Source organism: Bacillus rossius, chromosome 3 (assembly GCF_032445375.1).
Source record: "Bacillus rossius redtenbacheri isolate Brsri chromosome 3, Brsri_v3, whole genome shotgun sequence".
Taxonomy (NCBI): Eukaryota; Metazoa; Arthropoda; class Insecta; order Phasmatodea; family Bacillidae; genus Bacillus; species Bacillus rossius.
The window spans coordinates 1,741,979-1,755,731 of NC_086332.1; positions in this window are offsets into that span (position 1 = coordinate 1,741,979).

Below are 13,753 nucleotides of genomic sequence, written 5' to 3' on the forward strand. Positions count from 1 at the left end.
ACACTTTCATAAATTGAATACTACCCTTTAAATTATCTAACCAGGTTATATTAAGTTTACTCAATATATATGGAACAGTTACAATTCAGTGTTTGGTTCACAATTTTCCAGTCCAAGACATTTTACAAATTTGAGGAATGGAGGTCTGCTAAGTGTTCTTGTGAGTCCATCAGCAACTTGGCCATGGGTACTGACATACATTGCTTTTATGATTCCCTCTGCGATTTTTTCCCTTATAAAGTGGTGTAGAATGTCCACATGTTTCAGTCTTTTATGGTTTTCGGGATTCTTTGCTACTCTGGTGGCTGCCTGGTTGTCCTCGTAGATGAGCACTGACTAACCTTCCTGAAAAACACCAAGGTTTCCCAGAATTCCTATCATCCAACAAGTCTCAGATGCAGCTGAGCTTAAAGCCATATACTCAGCCTCTGTTGATGAGAGTGCCACTGTGGGTTGCTTCTTTGATGCCCATGTCACTGTACAGCCGTGAACTTGCCATCGTCTGGAGTCTCGGGCTCGAGTCCCGGTGCGGCTCCTAGCGGGAATGGCTGTTGTCGATGTAGTGTTTCCGGGTGGGCGCCAGACTAGCTCTGTTTCTAGTCGATAGGTGGGTCGTGGGGTCGGTTGCCCTGCGTGGCCCACTAGGACCGTCGGCGGTGTTGCGTGGGTTATGAGGAATTCCCTACTTGGCGGTGGTTGGGAGTCGTATGGTTAATTAATTAGGCGCTGAAGTAACGCAACAAATGACGTGCGTCGTTTATTCATGTGACTGTGGGTTTGGTGTAATACCGTTGATTACACACCATGTCGTACAGAGGGTGATGTCACACAATACAGAAGTTACACAATTACACAAAGTTAGTCTGAAAGTTACCTACTTAATAAGACGTGGCACGAGTTTACAAAAAACGTTACGCGAAGGTGCATTGCACAAGTTTATTGAATGTTACGTGGTGGCGCGTCGCACAAGTTTACAAAAGAAAATGTTCCAGATTCAAGGCGTCGCACAAAGTTACTAAATATTACGTATTAGCGTGGCACTAGGCGGTTCTGAGCCTGGTTACTCAAAAGAGGGGTGAGGGCGATTGGAGGCGGCCAATCCCGTACATCTGCCGTCGTTCGGGGTCTCGGGCTCGAGTCCCGGTGCGGTTCCTAGCGGGAGTGGTTGTTGCGAATGTAATGAGTCCGGGTGGGCGCCAGACTAGTTCTGGTGCTAGTCGGTAGTTGGGTCGTGGGGTCGATTGCCCTGCGTGGCCCACTAGGACTGTCGGCGGTGTTACGTGGGTCTGAGAGATTCCCTACTCGGCGGTGGTTGGGGATAGCAGGTTTAAAGAAGTGTACGCTGGAGTGAGTTAATAAATGACGTGTGTCATTTATTCAGTCGACAGTGGCTCTGGTGTAACGTTGTCGGTTACACGCCACGTCGTACAATAGGTGACGTTACAAGATACAAATTACACAATTACACTCAACTGAGTCTGAGAGTTACTGAATTACCGTAGCACAAGTTTACTAAAGGAATGTTACACGAGGTTGCGTTATATAAGTTCACGAATGTTACGTGGAGAGGTGCGTCGCACAAGTTTACAAAAGAATGTTACACGAGGGTGCGTTGCACAAGTTTACAAAAGAAATGTTACACGAGGTTGCGTTGCACAAGTTTATAAAAGAATGTTACAACGTCAGTAGTTGTTCCGTATTATCGTGTCCCTAGGCGTTTCTGAGCCTGACTGCTCAACGAAGGGTGAGGGTGATTGGAGGCGGCCAATCCCGTAAATCTGCGTATTGAGGCGGTGCTCGCGTCCACGGCAGTGGAGCGCGGACCGCAGCTAAATTCGCTCAAGAGTTCCCTTACGGGGAGTGTCAGCGCCGGAGCGACTGAGATTAACAAAAGTTCTGTCCTCGGGAGTCGGCCCGTACCGGATAGTGCACCTACCCCGCGGACCAAGTGTGGTGCAGGGGGGGGGTGTGATATTTATGCGGCCGGATTAGGTCCTGGACCGAAAAAGCTGGACCGGGTACACACGGAGAGATTATTAAAAAGGTTTTGAAGAATGACTATAGTTACCAGAAGTGAACTCGGTGTGGACAAAGGATGATGTCTCTCCGTGGGACGTGCGTCCGCCCCGGTCCACGAGTCGCGCTGTACTGGCGTCATGTCATGGCGTCCGGCCGAGGCTCGGTGGCCCTCGCGCCAGGGTTGACCTCATTACGTTAATTTCTGATCTGATAAGTTAATAAGAGAATTTAGTAATGTTAAATTCTTATATAAATTATAAAGGCTGAATTAAGGTCATTTGTCCCTTCTATGAATTGAAAGTTATTATATTTAAGAATTATTGTGTTTGAATTTTTTACGTCACACCAGCGACTGTTCGTTTCTTGTCAGATTGTTCTGGTGTGGTTAATGACGCAACACAAGGTTTGAATAATTATGTCATAAGGTCTGATTGATTGATTCAGGCAGAAGGCCGCCAGGGGAACACTCACACGCGTATTTATGTAGTTGCACACGTGAGTGCCCGGGCACTCCTACGTCGCACTTCTGTCAATCGACTTTAAATTACTACGTAATATAGTTTAATAATTAGTGTTTGTTTTTATACGTGGTTGATTGAAGTGACGGTCTGTTTATTTGGGGGAGGCCGGGTTCTACCTTAGTTGTTGGTGGCTCGCCTGACTCGGGTGGGCCATGGCTAGGGGCGCGTTCCGTTAGCGGGGTGAATACTGGCGGTTGCAGGTCGGGCTTTAGGGTGGCCTTCGGTCGGACGACGTCACATCAATGTCTCGAGGCGGTGTTCGCGTCCCCTGTAGTGGAGCGCGGACCACAGCTAAATTCGTCCATGTTCCCTTACGGGGTGGTGTCAGCACCGGAGCGACTGGTTTTAGTTAAAGTTCTGTTCTTCGGGAGGCGGCCCGTGCCGTATGCTGAAACTGCCCCGCAGACCAAGTGTGGTGCAGGGAGTTTTAAAAGTTATGGGGCCGGATTAAGTCCTGGACCGAAAATTGGACCGGGTACGCACGGAGAGATTAGTTAAAAGAGGTTTCGAGGAAGTAACTATAGTTACCAGAAGTGAGTTCAATGCAGACAATGATGGACGTGCGTCCGCCCCGGTCCACGAGTCGCGCTGTACTGGCGTGATGTCATGGTGCCCGGCCGAGGCTCGGTGGCCCTCTCGCCAGGGTTGACCTCATTACGTTAGTTTCTAATGTGACACGTTAATAAGAGATTTTAAGGGCGCTAAATTCCTACATTAATTATTAATGTTAAATTAACATCACTCGTCCCTTCTACAAATTGGAGTTAGTATGTTTACGGAATTATGTCCTCTAAATTATACGTCACACCAGCGACTGTTCGTCTCTTGCCGGACTGCTCTGGTAGGGGTTAATAACGAACACAGGGGTTTAATATTATGTCACATGGTTAATTGACTAATCTAGGCAGAAGGCCGCCAGGGGGACACTCACACACGTATCGATGTATTTAAACACATGAGTGCCCGGGCACTCCTACGTCGCACTTTCGTTAATCAACTTTTAATTTATACATAATATTGTTTAATATTCTGTGTTTGTTTTTGCAACGTGGTTTGCTGTAATGTCGGTCTGTTTATTAGGGGGCCGGGTTCTACCTTGGTTGCTGATGGCTCGCCTGAATCGGGTGGGCCATGGCTAGGGGCGCGTTCCGTTAGCGGGGTTGAATACTGGCGGTTGCAGGTCGGGCTTTAGGGTGGCCTTCGGTCGGACGACGTCAAACTTGAAACACAAACACTGATGTTGATTTTCTGTCTTCTAGATCACCACCCCAATCAGCATCCACATATGCTTGCACCCCTGAGGTTTTCTCTTGACGTTTGTACACATGTTGTGACAAAACTAATGACTTCCAAACCGGGGGTATTACTATTTTGTTTCCCTTGAAGATGATGTCTTCATACACTGCTAATTCTTCGCGGAAGGTCCAGTATTTTTGCAGGTTGGCCGGTGCTTGATTTATTGTGTCTGGCCAAACTTGCAGTATCATCTGACGAAGATCCGACAGTTCTGCACTTTCCTGGATGCAATCCTTCAGTTGTAGTGCTCGTGCTAGTGGCCACGGTATGGTCACGTGTACTTCAAACATAGGCTGTGGGTCTGGCTCTGGCTCGTTATTACAGTCTCGGCTCAATGTATCTGATGTGTGCAGTTCCGTTCCTTTCCTGTAGATGACGGTTGGGTTGTATGGTTGTATTTCAAACTGTATTCTGTGGAGTCTTGCTGGGTTGTCTTGGAAAGGTTTCTTGAAAATTGCCTCTAACAGCTTGTGGTCCGTTTCTATAGTCAATTTCTGGTTTCCCCAGATGTATTCATGAAATTTTTTGCAAGCCGACAATATGGCTTAGGCTTCTTTTTCTATTTGGCTATAGTTCTGTTGGGACTTAGAGAGTGCCTTAGATGCGTACATAATAGGCTGGCCCTCTTGAATGAGCACTGAAGCTACAGAGTGGCTACTGACATCTACTGAGAGTGTTACCGGCGTAGTGTGGTCATAGCATATCAAAAGAGGTGGAGATTTTAATGATTCCTTAAGTGCTGCAAATGCAGTTTTTTGTTCTGCGTCCCAGTGCTCATGGTGTTTTTTTTCAGCAGTTTTCTAAGTGGTGCTGATAGTTCTGCAACTCTGGGAATGAATTTGGATAAGTAATTCACCATTCCCAGAAATCGTTGAAGTTCTATGACCGATGATGGTTTCATCAATCTTTCAACTGCTTCTGTTTTCGCCGGATCTGGAAGGTTTCCAGTGTCAAACAGTATGTGTCCTAAGAATTTTACTTGTTTTTGTGAAAACACACACTTGCTTGGGTTAAACGTTAGCCCTGCTTCTTTGTGTTTGTTGATCGCCACGTTGGTGATTTCCTCTAGTTCTTCCTTGCTTTCTGCATGTATAAGGATGTCGTCCATCGAACATTCTGCACGTGGTACATCTCGCAGTGTGTGACTCATTACCTGCTGAAACACTTCGGGTGCAGAAGCTAGTCCAAATGGCATCCTTTTGCATTTGTACCTGCCCCATGGTGTGGCAAATGTCAGGTACTGGGACATTCTATCGGTCACTTTCAGCTGCCAAAATCCCTTTTTGCAATCGAGGAGCGTGAAATATTTGGATCCCTTTAGTCAAGCTGTTATTTCCTCTACAGTCTGTAAGGAATAGTGTCGTCTCTTTAGGTTTTTGTTTACATCAGAAGGGTCCATACAGATTCTAAATTTGCCATTTTTTTCTCACCACTACCATGGGAGATACTGACGGCGTAGGTTCGTTCACGCGTTCGATGATTCCATTTGTGACTATGTAATCCAATTCTTCTTTAACTTGATTCGAATGGCGTAAGGTGCTTTCCTTGGTGGGTAGATGGTGAATTTTGGTTCTTCTACCAGGTCGATGTCATATGCAAACCCTTTTAAACATCCTATCCCTTCGAAGAGCTCACCATCTGCAACTGCCTTTTCCACTCGTTTAATAAACCGCAATGATTCACAGGCCTGCCTCCTTAACATGCACGGTGGACCCTCTTTCACCACGTAGAACATGAGCACGTGCGTTTTCTTGTTTGTAGACACACTGACTGTTGTCTCACCTATTACTGGAACACTGTGTTGGGTGAAAGACAGGAGTACTCTTGTTCTGGAAGGGGTCACATGTAGCGAGCTTTTACTGGTGACACTACTATTTAACATGTTACACTGTGCGCCTGTGTCCAGTTTGAAGGTAACATTCTGGTTGTTGGGTAGCACAAGTTTTTCTGTCCAATCCAGTTCACCCTGGTGTATTTTTATGGTTGACACATAGAATGTGGCAGCGTTTTCCTTTTGTAAGTATTAGTGCTGGGATCTGCTAGTAATTGTGTGCACTTGTTTTGACCTACATACCTGAGTAAAATGATTTAATTTCCTGCACTTTTTGCATTCTTTTCCCAGAGCTGGGCATGGGCGTTGTTGATGGATATAACCGCACCTATGACAGTTTTTGTGTGTGTTTGTTGATCGCTAGTTGCAAGGGTGGGGTTTTTACGACTTAGGGCCGGTTGCACAAATAACTGTTCGGATCCGAGATCGTAAGATCTTTGTTTCAGTGTGATCTCAAGTCGAATCTGAGATCCAGTGTATATGTGTTGCACCAAAGTGAACTTACGAGTTCAGACATTCGTTCTCACGATCTAGGTTTAGGTTGGTAAAGATCGATTGTAAAATGAAAGCAAGTTTTCTATTGGCTACTGAATCTCGTCTAATCACAGAGAATATTCTTTAGCATGTTTGAAGTTCTTGCTGTCCTAAATGTTGGCATCGTGATATTTACATACAAGCCTATTTGTTTATTGATTACAAACTTGTGGTCGGCTGTGAGTTGACTGGGGTACACATGACGATGGAAAAGAAAATTTTAGTACCTAAAAAAAGTTTTTTCTCTGAAAAAGAAAAAAATCATCCTTGTCGATTTGGTGCAAGAAAGACTGGATATTTTAGAGTGTAAGAGAACTGATGGCATGTTTTGTAAGCAGAAGGAAGAAGCTTGGCAAGAATTGGCATCATATTTTAAATAACATTTTGATGACAATTACCGTACTTCGGGCATACCTAAAAATATATCGGCCTCAATTTCCTGTAAACTATTGTAGCCCATTAAAATATCAATTGTAAACAAGCAGTATCTACGCAAACACGACTACAAAACACAACAAACCAACGAAAATAACACAAGATCTCGGATCCAACTGCTCTGAACCATCAATTTCGGTGGTTCAAACAGAGGTTCACCTCAATCCTCTGTCAGAAGGTGAACTCGAATGGTGCAATCCGTCTGTGTGACAATCCCGGTTCATTACCTCGTTTGATCTCGGATCGACCAGCGATCTTCAATGGTGCAACCGGCCCTTAGAGTATGTACCGCTGGTAAAGATGCATCAGCTTGCATAGCCTGTACTTGTTGTTTAGTTACTTCCCACGCCCTGCATATTTTCACTGTTTGGTTAAATGTGAGATCTTCTTCTGCTAACAGTTTTTCCCGAACTTTGTCACTGGTTATTCCTACAACCAACTTGTCACGAAGTACCTAAGCTATCACATAACTCTCCAAATTCGCACCTATTTCCTTGGTTGATAATTGAGGTTAGGAACTCGTAAAATGGTTGGCTTTCTTCTTGCTTCATTTTGTTCAAGATGTATCTTTCGTATGTAATGTTCGTTTTTGGTGCGCAGTGTGCATCAAATTTGGTTTTGATGACGCTAATGTCCGTACTTTCCTTTTGAGTGAGTGTAAATGTGTTGAAATTGTTCGCTGCATCAGGTCCAATCGCGGTCATGAATTTCGCGACTTGGATTTCAGGAGCCTTTTTCTCGAGATTGGTTGCCGTTGCGTACCATTTAAATTGTTGCAGCCACGATTTCCAGAGTGCTGGCATTCCATCTTCTGATACCGATAAATATTTTGGCAGTTTCAAGCTGACCCCCGATTCTGCCATTGTTTTGCTATTTATTCATCAATTAGTTCACATGCGTTCCCGGGTTTCGGCACTATGTAGTTTCACATAAAGTCCTTTAATAACTACTAAGACGGATAATTAGAAACACTGCTTAGTTACAGATAAAACATTATACACTACTGCCTCATGTCCGTAGTCCATTATCGCAAAAGTTCACTGTCGCCAACCTAGGAAACCCAACTTATCCACGACACGCGATATTAAAAAAAAATATAAAAACACTGCAAACCTTCAAGAGATTATAAATGATTTATAAATAGTACAACACTAAGTGATTTTGAATAACACTTCCAAAAAATTTTTAATGTTTTTCTCAACATATAATTTTCATTCCGTTGCTGTTATATGGGCTATCTAGTGGTTGAAGTAGACTAATAGTGATGTCTGATGAGTATTCAGGGGGGTTCAGGCCACATGGCTGGAGACAGCAGTGATTCGTAGTTAATGAAAGAAAATAACTCCAAATATATGTTGATTTATTACAAAAGAGGTAACACTTTACATGGTGCTACCAGAGCACTCAGACCTTATCGTGTCGGTGGCAAAGCATGCCTCTACATACCTATGTTATGGAAGCATTGTGGTTACAGCTAGAGGAGGGGTATGACAGTGAAAACGAAGGTCTATGGGTTGTGCCGTGGGGAAATCCGTGAAGTATGGTATGCTGGTGAAGTCTTGTTGATATTTGATGTCTGTGACTTAGAACGTGGCAAACACTATGCGCACGAAAGAATATCGAACGTTGAACATTACACAAGTACGATACTATGACACTCGCAGCTGGTAAAGAGTCTGTGCGGGGAGTCAGGAAGTGTGGACGTAGGCAGCTAGACACATCTCGCTAGTATTTGAGTTCAGTTCTGTTCTGTTAAACGTGAGAATGATGATGATAATTTACAAGAGAAGACTAGTCTCTGGCTTTAAACATGCGCTGAGGGCCCTCGCAAGCATGCATCCCACATGGATGAACATGGCCAACCGCAGATTCCCATGGTTAATGAATGAGATAGTTTTGCAGAAAATAGGCATGTTCAGTCCGTAAGAAGCCTAGTGCGGGCTAAGCTGGAAAATTCACGAACAGTACTTACTTCCTATGTGAGGATAGGAGCACAAATGCGGCTCGTCGACTGCGAAGGTAAGAAACGTAAAACTCAAAAACATGTTACTCAGAACTAAAGACTTAAGTTATGTGGCGGGTTCCTTCAAACCGCACCAAAAGCTGCACTCGTCTGTCCTACACTGCGCTGGAACGCATACGGGTCGCACATGCTCTGGCGAGGCGGCGATGTGCAATGGTAGTCTGTGCGGACCAGAGGAGCACCAATGGTTGGTGTCAATTTATAGATTATTTACTATTGCTCGCAGGGGCGCAACAACAGATGGGGGGGCAAATGTATTTTGCCCCCCCCCCCCCCCGAAACCTTGAAGTGGGGGCAAACGGGGCAAATAAAGTGCTGTGTAATCAATTTTTAGATAGTAAAACTGCTTAAATAGCACCATTTTCCACCTTGAAATACAAATTTTCCGGGGGGAGGACCCCCGGACCACCGCTTCAATAGGGGGGATCGATGATTCTTTATTAAAAGGTATATTCCACCCCCCCCCCCCCCCCCTTTTGGAAATTTTGTTGTTACGCCCCTGATTGCTCGCATGTAATCCAAGGAAGTATGTATAAAATGGTCAGGTAACAATCACTTTAATTTCAAAATTCGATCATATGCCAGAAAAAAACATAAATACGAACATAGTTCGTGATCCCAACAGAAAATGGAAATGGGCTAGTGACGAAAACAAGAACTGGCATAAGTTTGACTCGCTGGCATTATCATAGCATTTTTATGAACAGAAAAATCAACAAACTAGAGTAACATGAAACAAGTACCTCATCCAAACAAAATTTAAAAATTATGGTTTAATATCTACATGGTGTTTCCATCAAAATACTTAATACCATAATAATTAATACTTGCATGCCATGTTATTCCCCAACACACAAGTCATGAACCCACTACTAATAAACTTGGTCAACAAATAATTTCAAACCCGTCTTAAGCATTGTGGTTCGACCTTGCAAGCCGCACATTCCATGAGGCGAAAAGGCTTGTTGTGGGGGAGGGAAGGGGCGACTCTAAGAGGACACACGTGAAAGGAATGGGAATGGGTTGCGGGGGAAAGACCTAAGAGGACACATGTAAAAGGAAATTTTAGGTGGCAGAGGTGGTGTACAGGTCACACCAGGTGTCTTTCGAGTTTCTCTTCTAATATGTATCGGGCCGGGCAGAAAAAAAATTATGAATATTATTTCATTAATTCATTCTATTCTCAGAAAATAACCTTCGAATAACCAATTCTATTTCCTCCTCCCCTTTTTTTCCTAAACCTATTTAATATCCTCACTTTAAGCCTGTGCTACGTTAAAGTGAACATAAAAACTTACGAAGTCCACGTAAAAAAAAATAAAACATGTAGTTTTGTATCCGAACCAGTAAGCGAGAAATATGAGTGTAGTTGCATTTACTAACGACTTAAAAAAGGATTAGCGCCAAGAACTGTTGAATGGCAACAAAAATAAGTTTTATTTGATTGGTGTGCATTAGAGTATGAAGCTACGTACCAGCAGCATGTCTGCGTCGCTCTAGTCCGCACTAGCGTGTTTCGGACTCGCGGCGAGGCAGTGCTCGCTGCTCGCTGGTTGCGCCCTCGCTCCAGTTCCAGATGGCTTACTGGAGAATCTCCAGCCAAAAGATCACAGTCAGGAGATCACAACCAGGAGATCTCAGCCAGAAGATCATACCTAAGAGATCATATTTGGGAGATCATTGCTGGAAGATCACAGCCAGGGGATCACAGACAAGAGATGACATCTAGGAGATCATTGCCGGGACATCACAGCCGAGAGATCATTGCAGGGAGATCTCAGCCAAAAGATAATAGAAGATCACACCCAGAAGATAACGCCTGGGAGATCACAGCCTAGAGATCACCGCCAGGGGATCACAGCCAGGATAACACATCTGGGAGTTAATTTTCGGGACATCACAGCCGAGAGATCGCAGTCAATATATCACAGCCAGAAGATCATGCCTGGGATTTCAGAGCCAGGAGATCACAGCAAGGAAATCACAGCTAGGAGATCAGAGCCAAGATATCACAGCTAGGAGATCACACCTGGGAGATCATTGCTGGGAGATCACAGCCAAAAGATCACAGCCTAGAGATCACCGCCAGGGGATCACAGCCAGGAGATCACAACCTAGAGATCACAGCCTAATTAGCAAAGCCAGGAGATCACAGCTAGATGATCACAGCCATGAGATCACAGACAGGAGATTATAGCTATGATTTCACACCCTTGAGATCATTGCCGGGAGATATCAGCCCAGAGATCACAGCCAGGAGATCATAGCCAAGAGACCACAGCCAGGAGATTATAGCCAAGAGACCACAAACAGGAGATTACATGTGGGAGATCATTTCCGGGAAATCACAGCTAAGAGATCACAGCCAGGAGATCATGCCAGGAGATCGCAGCCGAGAGATCGCAGCCAGGAGATCACGTCTGGGAGATTATAGCCGGATGCTTACATCCAGCTTTACAGCCAAGATATCACATCCAGGAGATCACACCTGGGAGATCACAGCTAGGAGATCACCGCTAGATCACAGCCAAGAATTCACAGACAGGAGATTACAGCTAGGAGATCACAACTGGGAGATTATTGCCGGGATATATCAGCCCAGATATCACATCCAGGGAATCATAGTCAATAGACCACAGCCAGGAGATTATAGCCAAGAGACCACAGCCAGGAGATTACACCTGGGAGATCATTTCCGGGAAATCACAGCTAAGAGATCACAGCCAGGAGATCATGCCAGGAGATCGCAGCCGAGAGATCGCAGCCAGGAGATCACGTATGGGAGATTATAGCCGGATGCTTACATCCAGCTTTACATCCAAGATATCACATCCAGGAGATCACACCTGGGAGATCACAGCTAGGAGATCACCGCTAGATCACAGCCAAGAATTCACAGACAGGAGATTACAGCTAGGAGATCACAACTGGGAGATTATTGCCGGGATATATCAGCCCAGATATCACATCCAGGGAATCATAGTCAATAGACCACAGCCAGGAGATTATAGCCAAGAGACCACAGCCAGGAGATTACACCTGGGAGATCATTTCCGGGAAATCACAGATAAGAGATCACAGCCAGGAGATCATGCCAGTTATAAACAGCCGAGAGATCGCAGCCAGGAGATCACGCCTGGGAGATTATTGCCGGGAGATCACAGCCGGTTCTTACCCCAATACTGTTCGCTGAATGTGTCTGTCCCTGATGACTGCATTATCGGAGAGAAATAAATCATTAAAATCGGAGAGAAATAAATTATTAATTTATTTTTAAATATTGTTTCTATCTCCATTTATCCATTTAAACGATTAAACAAAGTCATGAGTATATTACTTGAACGATAAAACCGAGCAGTAAAGGACACAACTGAAGGTATATGTTGCTACTGCCCTGCCTGCTGGGAGCTGCCAGTCGCGCCAGCCGCACCAGCTCACCCTGGGCGGGGAGGTGTGGCGGGTCCGCGGTAAAGGTCGCGGCGAGGTCAGCGCCAGGAACCCGGACGTGTCGCCCAGACGGCTGGAGTTGTTGACACCCGGGTGTGGAGAGAGGCGCTCTCACAGTTGCGACACAGCCCGGTCCGCTGCCAGCCTCGTGTGGCGAGACACGGCCACAGGCCTGCAGCAAGTGTAGAGCAAACAACAGCCTCTCACAGTGCGTTTAGAACATGCACGTCACTCGAGCGAGATGACAGCGGCGAGGCTCAGGACTCAGCCTGGCTCGAGCCACGGTGCAGTGACGTCACTGCAGAGGCTGTAATGTTTCTGTGGCGTCGAACCGTCTGTCTGCAAACACGCTTTCGGCGAGACTTTCCACTTAACAAATATCCATTTATTTTATTGTTTTTGACGTGAAAACGTCCAATAAATCGATGAACGCCGGCTGCACGCACGAAAAAAGATGACTCATTGTCCCATTACGCACATTGTCCCATTACGCACATTGTCCCGTTACGCACTTTGTCCCGTTACGCTGTGTCCCGTTACGCTCATTGTACGCTTGCGCCGCATATATCTCTCTTCCACTCGTTTGGAACAACCATCGATTTGACTTTTTCGAGGCACATTAGACTTGAAACACTCCCATTCGTTTCCTACTTTTCCTATCATCGTCCTATCCTTAACAGAATAACACAGATTGGAAGAAGTTAAATAGCAAACATGTATGAAAGTTATAGTTAAAATAATCTCTTCGTTAAAGTAATAAACATATTTGAATTAATGAGTGCAAATAAAAGTAAACTTGTCAATTAAATTGTAGATTTCATTTCACTCCTTCTTTGTATCCATACAAAATAGTGATAATTCAATAAAAATGATTCAATTTTATTCATAAAAGTATGCAATCATATCATCAATGTTTTGTTATGACGTCACGTTAAACTATCGTCCGTAAACCGAATTTGCAGACAACCAATTTTTTTATTGATATATGCAGCACGGCAGCAATGATTTGTGTTTAGTTGATCTTATCATTGAAGTTGTAGTTATCTACAACCAACATCCTCAACAATACCCACAACTTAAACCATGGCTCTTCTTTCTCTCTTTCCGCCGTCGCTGTTCGAGCAGGCTTCCTGGTGCTATGACCACTCTCTTCGCTCCAGCTGGTTCGCACTGGACTAGGCGAGGTAGTTGCTGTCATACGTTGTGATGTAGGCTTTATTGTTGGCACTCGGCGTGTCATAGTAAGGAGGGTCTTCTATTCATATTCCTCGTTACTAGTGGCTAAGGGCTATTGAAACTATGCCACTCTTGCATTTGTTGTTCTATCACTAATATAGTAGTATATGAATGTATTTCCTTTTACTGGTTCACGGTTCAGAAGCCTAGGAGACGGTCCACCATATTGGATTGTGACATCACGGCTGCCATCTTGAATTATGATATCACCATTTACAATTTTACTTACAGTCTTTATTTTGACCTTGAACTTTGGCCTTGACCTTGCCTAAACATGAATTCGTTACGGCGTTTTGCCTAAAGTCATTTCGCCTAAAGGCGTTTTGCCTAACGTCGAATTGCCTAACGGCTATTTGCCTAAAGGCGATTTGCCTAAAGGCGATTTGCCTGACGGTGATTTGCCTAACGGCG